The sequence below is a fragment of the Vicugna pacos genome, unplaced genomic scaffold, assembly GCF_048564905.1.
Source record: "Vicugna pacos unplaced genomic scaffold, VicPac4 scaffold_104, whole genome shotgun sequence".
NCBI lineage: Eukaryota > Metazoa > Chordata > Mammalia > Artiodactyla > Camelidae > Vicugna > Vicugna pacos.
In genome coordinates, this window is record NW_027328784.1 from 2,132,403 (window position 1) to 2,152,859 (window position 20,457).

Sequence of the window (20,457 nt, forward strand, 5' to 3'; positions counted from 1 at the left end):
GTAAACAAATATCTAGTGAAAAAGGACCACTTAAAAACAAGTCTGCATTTACAATTTTCATAAATTGAAAACTGAAAAGCACAAACACATCAAATTTCTAGGAAGACTGGTGAAACATATTAATAATTATTTTCAAAAATTCTAATTGCACAATGAAAACACAAGAAAGAGAAAATCGTGATTGACAGGAAACTGCGAACACGTGGAGAGCAAAGGCCTTGAAATCACTGTTCCTTTAACTCTGCTACTAGCTCAATAGGAGAGGAAATTCCTCACTGAGGGGACAGTGGAATCCCATGCATAAGATAGGATACACAGTACAAACTGCAGTAGTATCGGGAGTGAATATGTTAGAAGAATTCTGAAGTTACAACATTGCTGAAAAACTATAAAAACACTGACAGACAGATTAAAACACACAGTCATGCATATTATATAGAAACATGAACTCTGCTCCCATGTTGCATAGAAATACAAACATATTTGTTCATTTATGGGCACTGATTACTTTATCCCAGGTAGAATATTTCAACTAAAACAAATAATCAATATTACACTCCTATTGTCAAATGTACTTGATAACTTACTCTGCTATGTAACCATATGTGTCTAAGATAGATCTAAAATTATTGAAAAAGAGCTTTGTATGGTTTCTTGAATTCTTCTCAAAATTCCAAGCTTAATTTTAAAATAGATCTGAGCAGTATTTCTATATTATCTTTTCCCTTGTGAAATGAACAACACAGTCTGTTGTCAAAATTCTGTCCTTACAATGATTCACGAGCACCATATCCTCACAAAACTGCTGGACAGCAAGTCACTATCCAGACACTGTGACCAAATAAATGAAACAGAAGGAAGACAGTGATCCTATTCTGGAGGGCTTATAGTCTGTGTCAACACTGGGGTTTTTACTTGATTGGTTTGATTGGGTAGCAAAATAAAATCAATCAAGTACTTTCTTTGAGCATTCTATAAGTCATGACTGTTTTTAGTGTCATTAGCAGGAAAGACTTAAGCATGACTTGGTTAGGTCAACTAGCAACAATCATCACTGGAGAGTGAGTAATAAAGAAGTTAACTGATAGCAATGCTTCTGCCTACATGAGACCTAAAATAAATCTACACTGATATCCGAAAGGAAAATAAGGAGATGAGGTCCCCAATGAGAAAACAAACTAACAAGAAATCAAAAAATGAAAGTCATTTTCATTAACGATTCCAGGCAGTAGTGGAGCATGGTGGTGAAGATCACAAATGCTGGGGACAAACATGAGGGTCTGAAATCCCACAGCACTAGGTAGATGTGACACTGATATTTCAGTGAAATTTTCTGCATCTCAGTCTCCTATCCATAGACTGGGGACAACAACTGCACCCATCTCCTATAACGGTCCTAAGAATTAAGTTATTTTATATATAAAAGCTTAAATAAAATACCTCAGAGTTTAAATAATACCCCAAAAGCACAAGAAACAAAGAAAACAGAGACAAATTGCAGTTCATCAAAATTTAAAACTTTGCTTCAAAGGGCACCATCCAGAAAGTGAAACAACAACACAGAGGAGAAAATTTTTTCAAATCACTTATCTGGCAAGGAATTTGTATCTCAAAATGAAGAAAAAAAAACCCTACAACTCAACAATAAAAAGGCAACTCAATTAAAAGGTTAATAAAGTATCTGAAAAGGTATTTTTCAAGGAAAATATACAAATGTCCATAAAACACAATGTAATGATGTTCAATAGCATTAGCTGTAAGGGAAATCAAGTCAAAACCACTAGGAGAAACCGCTTCACACTCACTACAATAGGGTATAATAAAAAAAAAGCGTAACAAGCACTAAAGAGGACACAGAGGAAGCGGAGCACGCAGCCCTTGCTGGTGAGGATGTAACACAGCGTGGCCACTTTGGAAAACAGCCTGGCAGGGCCTCAGAGAGTTGAACATTTCGTTTCTGACTTACCCAGCAATTCTGCTCTCTGGGCACACACGTAAGAGAACTGAAAACAAATATCCACATAAATAATACCACATGAGTGTTCACGGCGACATTACTCATCACAGCCAAAAACAGAAACAACCCAAATGCGTATCACCTGATGAATGGGTAAACAGTGGGGCCCAGCCATAGAGTGGAATGTTATTCAGCAATAGCATAGCATAGAATAGTGACTAAGGCCACAACATGAGCAAATATTGAAAACGTTACTCAGTGTGAAAGAAGTCAGTCACAATAGACGTTTCCACTTATATGAAGTGACTCGATTTACATGAAATGTCCAGCACAGGCAAATCCACAGAGAGAAAAGTGGCTCCTTGGGGCTGGGGGAGGATGGGGAAGATGGGAATGTCTGTTTATGCATACAGGGCTTCCTGTTGGGGGGATGAAAATATTCTAAGATTGAATGGGATGCACAATTCTGGGCATAGAGTAAAAACCGATGTACATTTTAATGGGTGAATTGTATTAAAACTCTTAAGAACAAAAGGACCTTGGGCCAGTATCTTCCATAGTAAATGCAAATTGCTAACTTTTATTAGAGGAAAAAGAAACTGCTCTCAGCATGAAAGCAGGAGATCAGCAAATGTGAGTTAACCGAAATTGGACAAGAGCATTTCACTTGAAACAGTTGCTGAGTGTACACGAAATATTCAGAAATAGGAAAATCACCTTGACATCACGAGGAAGCATTCTGTTTCAAATACAGATCAAGGATTCGGCAAGCCCAGCTGCCAGAAATGACCAGAGAAGAAACCTGGTTTATAAAACTAGCACCAGAGACAACAAGGAATGGTGATGAGGAAAGCAGGCGGCAAATATCTGGAACAGTTCACTACAAATAATTTCTCCACCAAAAATTGAAAAATAAAATGAAAGTGATGAAATGCTCTGTTGACATCTCGAGAATGGGCTTCCTTCTGTGCTCGACTGTTCTGTAACCCCGATTGAGAGACTAAGGAGAATCAGCATGGCTCCTGGGGGTCCCCAAAGGACTGCCCACCAGCACGCTGACCACCATCACATCTGCCAGGTTTGAATTGCAGAGAAGAGACCAAGTTCTGAAAGGCACAGGAAATATTGACAAGGGAAGAAAACGCTGAGGTCTGTCCTGGGACAGAGGCCCTCTGAGCAGAGGCCAGAAGGCTGCAGGTGAACTGCAGTAGACCTGGGGCAGGAAGGGATCACGGGGGAGCATATCTCAATTCTCTTCTGTCTCTGCCTCCGGTAGGAGAGATAAAGCCTGCATCCTTCTCACCTGGAACTGTGGGTTCTGGCTGGAAGAAGTCTTACTGACAAGGAATGATTATTCAAGACTCTGTGGAAAAAGTCAAGAAATCGAGAGGGATTAGGGAGCCATCTCCATAAGCCTCTCAAATGCTCCCATATTTATAGGGTATAATCAAAGGAAAACTTCGTTAACAGTTGTGAGATAGTAAGGAGGAAATTCGGGAAAGACAGGATGAGGCAGAGATTGTAGAATACACAATGAGTACAAAGGATTAGTGTATCTTTAGGGAAGTCATGGGGTGAGGGGAACAAGATACATTTTTAGATATGTTCATTAAAAAGCAGACCACCAGACCAGCCAGGTCCTTGTTTTGGGGATAATATATTATCTAACAACACACAAGCCCAGCGTTTATAGCTGAGGGTCTCGGTCCTTGCTTTACAACCAGCAGAGTGCTATCTAAAACCTCAACTACACAAGCAAAGCATTGTCTCTGCTTTTTAAGGCAAGGCGTCTGGAGTGAGGATGCACAGGAACTTGCTTGTAAAGCAGTATCAAAGCATATTTTTTCTTCTTAAAATTCAGAGGCGACTGGGGTGTGTTACAATTTGTTAACCCAATCATCTGCTTCCACATGGAACCATTATGGAGGACACCCTAGGATGAAAATCCTGGATGTGGGTCTCTTCCTGCCATCTTCAGCCACTCTATCAGGGTCTAGGCACATCCGTGAATAACGATCCTACAGTACCACTCACTCTCTTAACTCCTGGTGATTGAAACTTAATTTTAGCTCTACACAACTTAACGTAGAAAAGTTTCAGCAATAAAAGATATAATATTCCATTTATATCTCATCATATTACTGATTTTCTGATTGCTCTAAGCTGCTTCTACTTGGTAAAGCACCTCATTCTGAAGCTGAATTCAGTAATTTCCATTGTGCATTTCTAGCCAGTTTGGGCTCGCTAACTTCTTTTGGTCAAATATCGATATACTTAATTGATTTCTTTGTTTATCAATTTCAACCAGGAGGAGAGGGAGTGTCACTCTTTTCCTCAGCCCACCCTCAACTCTTTTCCCATCAACTCAGGCCTCCTGAAAACAAAACAAAGTATTTTTTTCCCTTCTACTCTTTCCACAAACCCAACAGGAAACATCAGCCTGGAGAAAGAATTCAACACAAATGTTAAAACAAAAATCTATAAACCTGAAACAATACCATCTCCGAATCATGATACACAATGACATGAGATTAAGTGTGTCAGGCACAAAGCATGAGGGAGCCTGACTACCTGATTTCTATTCTTCAAAGGAAGGAAGGTTTTCGTATTTTTTATTATCATTCTTGGTCATTGTTTCTGATTATGCCAAAAAATAATTTATGAAATATTTATGCACTGCAATAACTGATTTTTATTGTATCAATTTTAGAAGGCATTCAGAGGGGATAGGAAAACCCACCTCTGTAAAAAATGCAAAATTTCTTCCCCTGTAAAGAACACGTATACAAAATGCAACAGAGAATTCAAATTCTTGTGGAGAGGAGCAAAAGACACAGAATCAAATCAAAGTCATTACAATGAGTCAATTTAAAATTCACTGGACAAACATGCTCAATGCATACAAATAATTTTAAAGGCACACTGCAAACCATTCACTTAATGATCTGCAGGCTAGAGGAAGAATTTCACTCTTTAACAGACAACAGAAATCAATAGGGTGCCCCACCAAACAAAGAGCAGTGAACAATCAGGTTTTTAACAGTTCTGAGAAATCAGCATGTTCTAAAGATCAAAATCCAGAAATTTTAAACATTCATTCAAACCACAATGAAAAAAGCACTTAAAGAAAAAAAAAAAAAAGAAAGTAAGCACATAGATCATTGCAACAGAACAATGAGAATTTCTTGTACCGCTAGAAGAAAGAACAGGCTATAGCCTTTTACTTGAAAAGAGACTACTTTTAAAAATAACTGCTAAAACACATTTCATCATTCATGTTGCATTTAAAAATCTGAGGTACATGTATCTGATCAGAAAAGCAATTCTGAGTAATAGTATGTTACAATTCAGTGCCAGTTTGCTTTAGAAGAAAAGAGAAAAGTTACTGTTTCTAATTCTGCACAAAGTTTAAAGAACCTCCCTGCCTCTATCTCCTCCCATTTCCTAAGCTCATGCTCCCTAATCCTTCTGAAACAAGTATGAGAAAGTCTTATTCCCAATATGCCAAATGACAACTGAATATCAATTTATTAGTGTAAATATATGCCAACACCTTGAAATGGAGGAGAAAGGTATCAGAAGTCTATATGGAATTTCTTTCTACCTTCCTGAAATCACACACACCAACGTTCACACAGACACAGACACAGACACAGACACATACCCCCTGGATTACTGGGCACTTCACAAGCTTAGTACTTACAACTTGTAGAAGGTAACTTTGTAGTTACTTTAAAATACAAAACTGTCAGCTTTTGAAAGCCTTCATCATCTGCTAAACCATCTAAATATCAAAGAGACCCAATTAGCCTTCTCTGTAGAATGTAATTTCCCTTGATGGCAAAACAGTCTCTAAGAAGTACTGGATCAAAGATTCGTGTTTATCACTACCTATGATCGTTTTTAAGCACATTAACAGATTCAGAAATGTATGTCTCAAAAACATTTATTCCTATTGAAATAGTATACGTGTTCAATTGTCTATACAGTGACTAGGTCCCATGATGGTGTTTAAGAGCTATTTTGTGTATAGCAATATTTACCTTCAAGTGCAGAAAAGGAGGGTGTGTATTACTCAGTTGTAGAGCACCTGCTTAGCATGCACAATGTCCTGGCTTCAGTCCCCAGTACCTCCAAAAAAAATAAATAAAAATAAGTGCATATTTAAAAATAAGAATAAAGTTATAAAAAATGCAGACTAAAAACCACTGCAATCTAGGTGCTACAATTATACTAAAAAAACAAGTGTTTCTATCAAATATTAACTATATGCCAATCACAGAGACAACCAAAAGTCACACCTGAAGCATCACGTGTGATTCTCAGCAACCCTACTAAGTAGACACGGATGAGAAACCCGGCTCTGCGGATGAGGAGACGGAGCTCGGAGGAGCCGGGGACGCTGACTGTCCTGCTCCCCGTGACACCGCGTCAGCCCAGGGCAAGCGCTGACAGAGCTGCACTGAGGGGACACCCAGCTGCATGGAACCTTGGGGCACTGGGGAGTCCCAGAAAACACTAAAAACTTTTCAGTGAAAAACCAGCTAAAATATATTACACTGTGCTGCATCCTTTAAACAGGGAAAGTGACTGAGACCTTTTTGATGCCTCCGTGTCCTTTCTGCCATTATCAGTTACTTGCCCTCACAGTGCGACCAGTGATGATCTGGACCCCATATGAAGTGCACTCAGATGGAAGAGCTTTTAAAGCTGGTTTATGAAGTTTGTAAGACTGTCTATGACTCACAAAGGCGGTCATTCATCACTTCTCACCGGTGTGGACGTACCACCTGAAATCACTCCTTTCTGCTTTTTAAAATCCCTTCATCTACTCCAGACTTTTCAACAGCAAAGAAGTAGCTCAACCACAGACAGTGGACAGCTTTTCACCAAATGGACTCGAACAGCCCATCTGACAACCTGGAAGCCCTTGTCTTCTATTAAACCCACTTCCAGGTACTTCATCATTTTCTGATTGGTGGACTCGGCCTCTGACTGGCCTACTCAGAGAGCTCCCAACCTCACATCCAGGGGTGGGAGAGGACCATGCTGTTGGGGGAAATCAGTGAGGAAGCTGGACATCCTCCAGCCACGTCTGCACGGGTAGAAGTGCCTCAACGTGCTCAGAAATTATACCGTCATCATCCCTGGGCTCCCATGGACTGGTTTCACATTAACCAAGCTCATGAGACACTGATGCAAGGAAACCAGAAACTTAAATTTTTAATGTAACAGAAGACGTGAATCTATGAACCAGACTGAAATATCAGAGTTCAACCATGAGTACATTTTCTCCTCCACGGCCCAATCACGGGCAGGCAGTCACATGGCAAGCATGGACAGAAACGGAGCAGGAAGGGTTTCTAGATTAATTCAATGGACTATATTTCTATTATACGAACAGATCTACTGCCCAGAAGTCAATTAACGCCAATCACGGTGCACTCTCCGTGGACAGCGGCCAAGAAATGACTATGAGCTCCTGTGTAACACTCCTTTCCCTGTCCTTTCTAGGCTAACTGATGCACAGAGGTATAAAGATTCAGGGATGTCGATAATGCTAAACACCCAAAGCCCATCTCTGGGAACCTCAAAACCAGACAGCCAGGGTTTAAATACCAGCTCTGCCAATTACTAGTTCTGTGATTTTGCCAACTTAATTACCCTCTGTGTGCCTCAATTTCCACACTGTAAAACTGGGATAACAATCAAACCTTCCTTACTCGCTTGTTGAGAAGATTGAAGGATTCATTTCTGTAAAATGCTCAGAAAAGAATGTAGCACATTTTGGGTGTTCAACAAATGTCAACTTAATATCAAATTGTTTTACAAGTGTCCCCTCTAATCATCTTATCTGTTTCCTGGCTAGCCTAAGTCCCAAATAAAATCCTTATTTCTCCTTTTACACACTCTTGGGGAGCACCCTTATGTTCCATCCAACCACCTGTTTAAACTGAGGGAGTGGATGTCTCCTAACCACTCCTCTGGGCCATGGAGGGTGCTTCTCCCTTCACACCCCTGGCCCCTGGCCCACAGCTAGCACTCATTACACTAACAGAGTGAGGTGTGAGTCCGGGGAGACAAGCAGGGCATATGAAACCCTTCCTTTCACTCCAGTGTTGGTCACCATTGGGAAGCACGCGGGATGCTCAGCTCCATGTCAGGAAAGCCCTGTGCATGAAAGGGCAGGTCTTCTCAAGGGAAGGCTCGCTGTGGCCCAGAGCTACATGGGACAGGGTGAGTCTGTATTTCTGGGACACAGTATCATGACACGCATTTTCCCACAGCCTTGAAGTTCATGGAGAACGTGGCTTCATCAGTAACAAAGAAGACATTTATTGCCTGTCTACTCTTTTGTGTCATCTCTCAGTAGGCTGCTGGAGACAACATATGTATAAGTATTGGATCTCCTTAAACCCCAAAATATATGAAGTAACAAATAATTCTGTGGCTTAACGTTGGTTTAGGGCGACTGTGTAACAGTTCTGACTCTGCTGATGCTAAATTATGGGTATAGGAACTATGGAACCTCCTCAAATATCTTTCATCATAAAACCATCTCTTCTTATTTTCCTGTTTCTTAGTAATTGCCAAAGACTCTCAAATGATGGCTTCACACAAAACAGCAGTTAAAGTTTAAGAGCCCTCTTGACATACACACTGTGGTAAACACTGCACATATTTTCTAATTCTCACAATTCTACAAATCAGATACGAATGTCCCCATCTCACAGACGAGGGAAAAACTCAAAACGAACTGACTCAGGCTCAAGTGGCTCAGTGGCAGCGCGTGCAGGCAAACCATATCAAAAACTACACCCCTTCGTATATGTACCAAATCTCCTACCACCAATTAACACACAGCGGCGGGGTCAAAACTCAGGGAACTCAATACACTTTTCACCTTTAAGGTCCTCCAGATGCCGCTTCTAGCTGTTTTATAAAATCCCGGCTCACTGGTTTCTAACACTAGAAGAAAAGCCCGATTTTGCTATTGTTTGCACAGCAAGTCTGAAATGTTCACAGTGAGATGACAGAATAAATCTAAGATATAAGCAGAATAACTTTTCCAGTTAGACAGACATAATGGACATTGGGCTATTCTGAAGCATTAAGTAAAGTAATCAAAATAAAATAACGTTGTTTAAGCCTCCTTTTACAAACAGGAAAGTTAAGACTGTAAGTAGGTGCAACAGTGCCACCTATGGGTAAAATGACCTTCCAGGTTACCAGGAAAGATGCAACACAAAAATTGCCTGTAGGATCAGTAACGAGAATCAGATAAATAAAACTTATATAGCACATGCTGCACTTTGATTCGGGGGAAAGGAGGGATATTCAGTATTTAATCTCATATTGCTAATACTCCTGAATATAAACAGAAGATATAGGCTCATGGAAACTCATCTTAGAAGAGGAAAGAATCCAGTTCAGCCACTTCATTTTACAGGAGGGGAAACTGAGACATGGGATCTGTCCTCCTGGCAATCAGCAGCAAAGTTCTCCTATGCCTCATGTCTTGCACTGTAGCAAAAACCAACAGATCTGTACTAGGCCTATATTCATAAAATTCACGTTTGTATTTTTCCAACAGTAGGTTATCTAAGTATCTTGCAAAATACTAAAAGAGCCAGGATATCATACAATTTTGTTGCCATACAAAAACATTTATTTACATAATAAAACAGCATGAGCTTTATTCTCTCTATTAAAAAAGTGACATGTCAAATCAATGTTTTGATATTTTAAACCTGTTAAGAATGTAGAAAAAAATCAAAATTTTCTTTAATCACAAAATAGAGGAGTTTATTCCCTGAAAATGATCAATATGGATTTTACTAAACTTAACGGATCTGGTCAGAATCCCACGAATTTAAATGTCTGAGTGGATGGTTACACGGCAACATAAATTCTGATTTGTAACAATACATATTCTGTGTAAATAATCTTCAAGGTCATCTGATTAAGGCAATTTAACTAGTCCCTGTCTCACTAGAATGATACAGATTTCATTAAAACTTCATACTACACCAAAAAAAAAAAATGAATCCTTGTTACTTTAAACCATATTCAAATATATCATACAAATACATATTGAATATGTATCAGAAATAAGCGACACTCTTTAGTATTCAGAGTTGATCCTTCTAAAATATCTGTCATTGTGACAGCACACTTTTATTAAGCACCTCTTGGGTTCTTTGTATACAAGGCATCTACCTCTCACAGTCAGACAAATTAAACGATATTACTCAAATTTCACAAATGAGGAAATGTACTTAAGCCATGGAAATAAAGTACATATTCATCAACAGGAAAGAAAAGAGTAAAGACTTTTCTTACAATATTCACTGACAATCTTTTCTTCCATATTAAAACTACATAAAACCAATTCAGTCTTTGTAAGTATTTCTGTCAAAAAGGGCCACAAGAGAAAAACAAGCAACATCATTAGCAGTGGTTGGACTTTAAGAGCTCACTTCTCTTTTGCACTATAATTATTTTTAATGTTTTGTTTTTAGTGCTTACAGAGCACTAAAATAAAAAAAATAACTTTTTATGTAATTACCTGAGAATTAAAAATTTGTGAAAATGAACAATTTTAATTTCTGCCACTCTGTCTCAACTTCTCAATGGTGTCTCTCCTTTCAAGGCCTCATCAGTCTGAGGTCACTAAACTCGGCCGTTTATGGAGTCACAGGTGTTCGGGTAACCACTTAACGGGAGGCTGATAAGAGGAGCAATTAAGAATGCATTCTGTGCAGCCTGGGTTCCAGCACCGAGCTAGCCACAGCCTGCTGCGTGTAATTGGGACAAGCTGCTCCATCTTTCAATCCCTCAGCTGCAAAAAAGGAGACACTGATACCTACAATCAAACACCTGCTATGAATTAAAACATGAGGAAAACATTTTAGCCTTAGGTAGGTGTCCACTCACAGTGAGTTTGGTCATTATGATGATGAGGATGGCTGTTAACAAATTAAGCTAGACCAAACAGGAGAAATCCCCTTAAAGGAGAAACATTTTAAGTCAATGAGCATTTCTTTTTGGATGAATTGCAGAATATTCTAATGATTTTTTAATAAACCAAATTTTGTCCATTAATTATAGATTTACAGGTTCATGGACAAGTCTCCAGAAAAAGAATTAGAGGCCTCTTACCTCTGTAAACTAAGAAAGTAAATTTTAACAAAAATCACGGAGGAGATTATACCTCATTTGGGAGAGTAAGTGCTTAACATGCATGAGGCACTCAGTTCAGTCCCCATTAACTCCATTTAAAAACATGGTTTTTTAGGAAATGGAAAATTAAAGCAAAAAGATGGAGGAATACAGAATTTTTTAGAGACTCATCTCAGATTTAAGATGGGGAAGAAACCATCCATTTCTCAGAAGAAATCTTGAGGACTATGTAAACTGGATCTGAGATGTCTAGTCCTTTAACATTATTCAAGAATTCATATTACCAAGTCTTAAAATTACCTGATAACGCACAGTGGTGATACTGATCATAACAGCTTCCATCACGGATCGAGCTCCGGCTAGGACTGCTCTGTTCTGACATCTCTGCCCCTCAGGCCTCACCAGGCTGAGAGCACTAAATTCGGTCATTCAAGAGCATCTTTTGTAAGTCCTCCATTTGTGCTTCTGACTCTCCCCTCACCAGCTCCTCTGAGGGAAGCACTGTTATCATCTTTCCCACTCACAGATAAGGCCACTGAGGCACAGAGACTAAACTCGTTCCAGGTCACATTGGCATTAAAGGAATTCTGTATTTCTGCTGTTTGCTTTTGACAAAGGAATCTGAGATATCAATTCAAGGCAGAATGTTAAATAATCAAGTCTGTCAGGTCTTCACCTCAAAGAGCAGATAGTATAAATTCCTGATGTAGGATGAGGCTGCCGCCACAAACTGACTCAGCTTGAAATTAATATCCAAGATGAAGCAGCGGATACACGTAAATATTCACGATTGTCAAGTCTGCTCACGGGTCTGGGCCCTTCACTGCCTGAACGGGAGTGAAATCCCCACCCGTGTCTGGGAGAGATGCACGGTGCTTCCCAGGCTCAAACAGGCTTCACGGGCTATTTCCTCCCACACACTGGCCTCAACGATTAAAAGCTCTCAAGGTTTTTACACCATGCAAAACAAAAAGACATTTCTGCAGATGGAGCACTTTCTTAGGCTTAAATCTTTTTTTGCCTACACTCACCCAGGGGGAAAAAAGAAACATGACTCTGCAAAGTCTCTGACCCTCACCACTCACAGGAGTAGAACAGCCACAGCAGAAGATGGCTCTTCACATTGCAGGATGAGAACAAAATAAAGATGCCCCAACAACAGGCACTCCCAGACACAGCGCTCAGCAGTCTTCTGCAAACTCACGGTTGTGTAGCACCCATCACCTTCTATTTCCAGAACACTTCATCACCCCTAAAGAATCCGCCTATCACTAGCAGTCACTCCCTAATCCCCCTCCAACCAGCCCCTTCCAGCCATCACCTGCTCTCTGCCTCTGCATGTGCCTTTTCTGGGCATTTCAGATCACTGAAATCAACAATATTTGACCGTTTGTGTCTGCTTCCTTTCAATTAACAAGCTGTTATCAAGGCTTGTATATTTTGAAGTGGTATCAGCATCTCTTTCTTTTTTTTTTTTTGAAAACGTTAAAGATTATTAGAAGGTGGTAAGCACTATCAAAAAGAGTAGAGTGGAGCATAAGTGATTGGGTTTCAAAGGGAAAAGTGTGGGTTGAACAGTCAGGGTGGACTTCCAAAAACAGGTGGCCTTTTTCATTTTCCTCTTTTTTTTTCTTTTTTATTCACTCTTACGTGTGAATAATCTTCCACTACATGGAGATACTACATTCTGTTCATCCATTCAGCAGCTATGTATGGACGAGTTCCAGAAAACTGAGTGTAAGAGTTGACTAGCATGGATGGCATTTAAGCAAAGGGCAAAATGTGCTTTCAAAAAAAAGCCAACAAACAGAGGCACAAGGAAATTCAGTGCGTTTCTGAGCAAAGTGCTTGCTTGCTTCGGCAGGACTACCGTGCAGGACTGTGGCGGATATTGGCAGGAGTCACGGTGTGGGAGAAACATGAGAAGACTCCCCACTGCAAGTAGCTCAGACAATTCTCCTCCCTCATCCTGTATTGTTAGAGCAATGTTTCTAGGTTACTCTTATTTCAAGTAATAGCACTTTAACTGCACATCTGATCATCTCCATCAGACCACCTTTCCTCCAAGCAACAGAAAAGCATTCAATGACCTGAGCAGCTCCAGGACATAATGGTGATGGATTAGGGAGTCCTGCAGCATTCCAGCCTGCAGGCACAAACCCCACATGTGCCCTGGTGATGTCCAGAAAATAAAATGCATGGAAATATCTCACTGTTTTTACACGACATCTGCCCTCAATTTGCCCCAAAATCATGCTCGCAAAGCACTAATCAACCCTCTCAATACAAAAATAAAAAAGCTAAGAAGGCAAATTTAGGCTCTTTCATTGAAAACCAGCAACCATCACTGCCAGTATCTGAGCTGGAATGCTCCTGACTTTGAAAACCACTGCGCAGTTACTTTTCAAGCATAAAACTCATATATGTATTCCATGTAGATGATATTGCAGTAGGATTTTTCTTTTCAAAATTTCCACTTGCAACATTAGCACAAGAAAGTTTATGTATAGGCTTTAAAAAATCAATTATCCTCCACTTTCTTAATTTTGAACTAATTATTATTTTATAAATGTGGCTATGCTGCGTATTATAAACCGTTTGATTTCTGAAAACAAGACCTTTATGACCTCACTATTTCAGAGAAAACTTTAACGATTCTTTGAGAGGTGGGGCCTGGGGCGCCCACTATCAGCTCTTTAAATACTGACAAGGATGTGCTATGAAGTAATGCAAAGGCTCTAACTCCACATTAGCTCAGAAAGCAAAGAAACTACAACAAAGACTTCCTTAAATATTTTATATATTTCTATTCTTTTGAATATTAAAGTTCTTAAATGATATGATTTTTTTGAAAAAGACAACAGCTGTATTAAATTTCCTCTCACCAAGAAAGCAATCTTTATGAAGTAAAAAACCCCTATGGAAATCGAAATGACAGGACGTTTCTAGCTAAGTGAACATCCAGATCTGAACACAAACCTAAATCCGATCAGATCTCACTCGAAGGAGCTCTACAAAGTCCTGGGCAACCCTGGAAATTAGCTCTTTTTTTCCAAATGTTGGCTGAGCTAAGATCATCACACTAGGCAGGGAAGGAGAGAAGAGGAAAATCCACCTGGCGGCCTCCATCAGTTTTCTTCCAGCCACAAAATGCCTCTAGGTCGGCCCGCTAACAAGTCCCCCAATAAGGAAAGCCGGCATCCACACTGCCCCTGCCATCCCCAAGTAGCCCCGATGCCCATATCCCAGCCTGTGAATGGTCTTCTAATGATCCCCCAGTTGGTGGCACCCACCCCCTCTTCCCCGCTATACAAACACAGAGAGCCACGGCAGCCTTCCCAAATCACAAATTTGATTACATCAACCCCCACTTCAAACCCTTTAGAGGCTCCCTGTTAGAGTTCTAGCCCCACCCCAGACCCTGCTCGCCCATCCTCACCTAAGTACACAGGTCCCCAGTGACCACAGGGGCCCCTGACCTGCTCCTACTTCCCACTTGCTCCAGTCTCATTTTGACTGTTTCCCAAGGAAGCCTTCCCTCCCTCCAACCTCCACAATTTGTTCCTCTCTTCCTAGAACATTCTAGGCTAAGTCAACTTCTGACAATGCTAAGCTCTCAAGAATCAAATACATTTTGCTTACTAAAGTGGCTACACGCTCTCTCCCCTAGACTCACAGAAGTGCATGTGTAATGTATAAATGAATGACCGGTTGGGTCTCAAAGGGACAGACATACCTGCTCTCGCCCGTCCCGATCCTTCGGTCTGTAGAATATCAGAAGCAAAACCAGAAGTACCTTTCCTGAGGGTCACTTCTGTTGACACCCTTCACTGCCTACTGTGTCAGTTCTAGTAAAACTCAACTTCTTCCAAAGCCCTACATCCCGGACTCTCTCCAGTGTCCTCCCCAGCAGGGGCTCCCTCCACCCTGGACTGCACAGGGCACTCTCCCCGGGTGCCCACGCCAAAAGCCTCCAGGCCTCTGCCCGGGCTGCACCTGCGATCTGAGACACATTCTTGACTCCTTCTCCTGGCTGACTCTTACTCTGTCCTCACAACTGAATGTAGAGCCCATTTCTTCCAGGAATTCCTCTCCGATAATGTCCTTTAGGTCTTGTCTGGTCTCTATCTATAGCAGCAGTACATGGTGACCAACTGGGTGTTTGCCCGCTCCTTTGAGACCACGAACACTTGGGAACCACGTGGGAAGGAGTGAGAGATTACAAGACGGTTGAGGGAAGCAAAAAGCAGAAATCACAGTCCAAGTCCCAAATTCAAGGATACTTTCTCAGAAAAAAGTATAAACTATTTCACACGTGTGCAATTTGGCTACTATTTTTGTGGCTTGGGGACAGCAAGAACTTGGTGTTCTAGTCCAAAACCTAGGTTACATGCAAAGAAATGTATACATTCATATCCAAAGGAAACAAGAGCTGCTCAACAACAGTTTGCAGTTAGAACTGAAAGGAACTTTGATAAAGGCAATCTCTCTCTCTCTCTCTTCTTTCTTTTCTGGCATCATATAATTTTAGAAGTATTTGCGTGACTAACAGACGTCTACAGCCCGTGATTCTGCACTGAAGTGTTTGGGGCTGAGGAAGCCCAGATTAGATTCACTCTGTAAATGCAATCACACCAACACACTGATAGGTGCCGTGTGGTGAAACTGATGTTCCAAAGCAGGCAACCTTATTCGGTAAGAGAACTCTGAATAGAAAGGAAGAAATGCAATGTCCTATACTGAATTTCATTTGCTATATGGGCCATTAACTGATAGTATATCTTGACTAATGAAACCCAAAAATAAATTGTCAATGTCGGTTTTCTTCATCTGACCATTTTATGCTAACTTCGGATATTAAATCCTCACTCCATACGGAAGCTCAGGCCTATGCTGCAGCACAGTTACACCCCGTGGAAGAAAGCCGACCAAGGGAGAATTGGAGAGTTTCCCTTTAGAAGCTGCGAAGTGTGGTTTTACACCTGTATATCATTTGCAACCACATCATCGACAATGGAGTTAGACGTTACCTCTGTGGGGCGAAAAGCACTGCATGCTTCAGAACCATCAAAGAACGCTGAGCTTTGTGAAACAGTCCTGAGGCACTTAAATCATACTTTTTCTGAAAGGCTCCAAATCTGACCCACTTCACCATTCCAGGTATAACAGGGAAGTACTGGAAACAGTAGAGAGAACATGCCCTTGAAGTCTGACAAGGCTCTGCTTGAATCCTGCTACAGCATTTATCAACCGCTAAACAAACCAATTCCTTAACCCCTCTGAGAAGGCTTCCCAATCCCCAAAAGGGGGCTGTCAGCGCCCACCTGGGAGTCATGGATGTGAATGAAACACGCAAGTAGGGCGGCCGACTGCTACCTGACACGGGGCCTGGCTAGTTTCGATCCGCTGCCCTTCTGCCCCTTTAAACTTGCACTGATCCCCCTGGTAAGGATCAAGTCCCCGGGACAGACTGCCCGTATCTTCTGTGTATCCCTGGATACATGACTTACACTTAGGAGGCCAGAAAAACAACTGCCTCCTCCCAAGTCACTAACAATATTCTTAAGAGTCTGGGTATTTTTAACTCTATTTTTCAGGGAGACTATTCCAGAACTTTCCAAGCACCATTCTCCAGGTTGGCTCCCCTCCCAGTGCCCATCCTTCTTACCTCAGATCCTCTGTCTGACTGCCTCCTGTTCATGGGAAAGCGAGTCCGGTAGGGTGGGGACTCCCTAGGCCTCCCTCCCTCCCTCACAGGTGACTGTGAATACCTTCTCCCCACTCCAACTCCAGCTTCTGAGGATTCTAACCTTCCGTATCCTGCAGCCTCTGCACCTTCCTAAGACGCACACGTGGCCAAGACTCTCCCTTTGGATTTCTTTCTGGCTGGCCCTGCTGACCCCCAGGCCCCTTAAGGATAAATGGGATTGCTCTGAAAATGATAAACGCCGCTGGCTGACACACCAAAGCTGCATGGTCTGGGCTTACCTCCAACCGAGGCACAGCCCTCCCCTCCCTCAGCCTCAGTCTGCAGCTCTCGAGATGATCTAATTCACATGCAAGGCTGTGAACACCAGCTAAGAATGACGACTCCCAACTTGTATCTCTAGTCCAGCTCCTTCACCTGAGCCCCAGTCTCATAGAGCCGAGTGCCTCTTTGAAGTCCTAACTTGGATGAAAAATGGCATCTTAAAAATGCCTCATGTCCACCATTTACTCTGGAATTCGATTCCTGGCAGGTACCTCCCAGACTCCCCATTTTAGTAACAGCCTCAGCACCCACCTAGTTGTCTCAGCTCACATTCAATTTCCACTGTTCCCTCCCCCCGGCCCTGCCCTGGAATCAGTCCTGTTATTTTCGCCAATAAGCTGATCTCAAGTGTGGTTTTGCAGGGACCATGGCCGGAAACACACAAGCTCACCGCATGGTTCACTAACAGTCCGCCGTAGGGTGCTCCCTGGAGGGGGAGGCATCTCCTGCCGCTGGTCACCTCAGAAGGCACTGGATTCTTACACAGGAGGCCCAGGAGAAGGGACTCAAGATTTTCCCGTGGTCTGAGCTTTGAAGGGCCCGAGGTCTGGGGGAGCTCCTAATTAGCAGACACACTTGCCAGTGAGCAGATGAGGATGGGGGAACCCACGCAAGGCTGTTATCACTCCAACTCCTGGGCTCTCGGGAGCCACGGGAAAGACCTGTGTCCAGTGTACAGCCCAGCCATCACAGATCCCAGCCTGCATTTGCCAACCCGCACAGCCTAGACTCCATCTACTTGCGACATTTACTTCTGTTCTGTTCCCCACCCAGAATGTGATGGACTCATTCAGATATTCTGGCCTGTCTCAAGCGAGACAGATTCAGTGAAAAATGAAGTGTCCACATTTGGACCAGAGCATGAAAGGAGAAACAAGGCCTCATGGTCAGCATGATGGTGGTGGCCAAACCCTTCCACCGGGTGAGATGAACCATGGTGAGGGTGAGAATCCAGGGTCCTAGGTCGGCCAAATCATCTTCCTTCACGATTGTCTGGGGTGTTGGAGACTGACTACCACAAACTAACGACACGGCTGTCAGTGGTGGATGTCAGCTGCAACAGAAACGGATTCAACTCTTTACTGCCAACATGGGTTAAAAGTAAAGGCCGGGGCAGGGAGGTCTGCACGGCTGCTGAGGCAAACCACAGACCCAGCTCTGAATGCCCACTGGCTGGAGCAGAGAGGAAGCTACGGCCCTTTTAGCTGTCCCTGTGTCCAACAGATCCAGGTGAGCCAGCTACTTAGGAGAAGGTCATGTTGTCCTGATACCCAGAAAAACCAGCCTCGTAAAGGGAACAAATAGTGTCATGGATTTTAGACCCAATTCTGCCCCTTTATGAAGGCAAAGTAAAGTAAATGGCACGGGGAAGTTGAATGCAAAAAAAAAAAATTAAAGAACCAAACGGTGACCGCTTCCTCCAACAGCGTCCCCTGCAGCTGTCACCCCCGAGCCGGCCACTTCCTCACCAGTGACCGCCGGCCAGGAAGCGCCGTCACGCACGTCACACAGCGACAGCCAGGAACCGCGTGCCGAGCACGTTTGTGTAAAAGCAGGAATCGAGCAAAATGCTGCAGAGTTTGACCTTACAAGTTTAAATACTCCATGAAAAGAATCCCTGAGCAGCCGACTAAATCAATTCGCATCTTACTTCTTCAAAACAATCAAACAAATTTAATAAGGGCGCATTTGTCACCAAATAAAAGGAGGACCAAACAGGTCCCTCAAAGCAAGGATTTTAACAGGTATCTAACACCAGTGGGTAATGTGCTAACAAAGCAAATATTCCAAAACATTAGAAAATACAAAATGACTAGGATAATACATGGATCAAGACAGATATTAAGATTTTGCTTTTTAAAGCGATGGAGACAGTATGGAGGGCAATCTGGCTATTTCCAATGCAGGGTGTGCACAGCCCACATTTTCAGATGCAACAACATGCTCACTGGGCAGTACAAATGAAAAAGGAATAAAGAAAAAGGAAAAGAGGAACAAGAGAAAATTAGAAACACACAAGAACAAAAATGATTTTGACAGCATGTACAAGAATTTACGTGAGTGTGTGAGGCCAGGGACGAGGGGATGGTGAGACCCACCATCACCCCCTGCTCCAGGGAAAGCAGGGACCTAAGGGGAGCGGCGCTGCCGGGGGACCCCAACGTGGTCAGCGCCCCTAACCAAAATTCCACCTACAAGCTTCAAGGCAGCTTTTGAGCTACAAATTGTGGTCGCATTTCAGTCTGGACCGTTTTACTCACTTCCACCAAGAGTAGCAGGAGAGAATTAGGCTCTGCTCCTGTACCAAAGAATTGTTTAAATAATTAATGACTGTGGAATACTAAAAGCAACAATGGGGTAAAAGTGACTGGAGGAGAATGTGCTTGACCCGAGCTCACTGGCCGCGTTATCTCACTGACGTTCAGAAGCTGGCTGAGCCCTTATGGTACCAGAACAGACAGACCCAAAAGGAGGGAGGTTTAATGCGCTGCTGTATTTCGATACTGGGAGCCATGCCTGGTACACGAGGTTCTGGGTAAACAATGGGGACAGTGTCAACCACTGTGGGCTAATTACACATCCGGATACTCCGCCAAGTCCCAAGGGCAGACTTCAAAAGACAAAAACAATCTGGCATTCTCTGGTGGGGCTGCAGACTCAGAGACAAGCATTTGTTGAGCAAAAATATCACCAGTGCCTCCTATGACAAAAGAGGAGGCACTGGCGTGGGGGCTGGGGCAGGGCTCCAGGCTTCCACTGCTCACTCACCAGTCTGTCCAGGGGGAGAAGTGGTCCCTGATTATGTTGCACTGATGCACCTACCTTGACTAATGCCTGGGGCCTCAGCAGGTGTTGACAGGAGAGGTGAACGGAGCCAGACTTGGTGTAGCACGGTGCTGGCAGCTATGCCCTCAGCAGTGCCCAGGCTCCTATACATGCCAGCTCATCTTAAGAAGCAGATGGGGAGTGCGGGCATGTAGATCACAGGGCCCTGAGAGGACAAGTACAGATCATGGCTACAGCATGCCTCTCCCCTTCCTTAAGTCATAGAGGTATGTCTGGGAGGAACAGAAAATTCATCCAGAGCCCGCTACATTATCTCTCGCAGGTGGGACTCGTGTCCCTTGTGCTTCTCACTCACAGGGCTGGTCTAGACATTCTTTTTATCAATTCTCTAGCATCTTCTCCTCCAACTTACCAACAACCAGAGAGTAGGATCTGATCTTAGCTAAGTTCAAGAGTCACAGAGCACTTCCTTCACAGCGGGCCCAGAAACATGTGCCAG

The 20,457-nt window shown here is 42.7% G+C and overlaps 1 protein-coding gene across 1 annotated transcript in view; it reads right to left on the reverse strand.

Annotated features, from left to right (window-relative positions):
- The window catches only part of LOC140694801 (trafficking protein particle complex subunit 9-like), a 49,054-nt gene that overhangs the window by 27,265 nt on the left and 1,332 nt on the right, over positions 1–20,457 (reverse strand). The window contains exon 2 of the mRNA XM_072957864.1: positions 6,001–6,088. The gene's annotated coding sequence lies outside the window, so the exon portion shown is untranslated. The remainder of the gene's footprint in view (positions 1–6,000; positions 6,089–20,457) is intronic.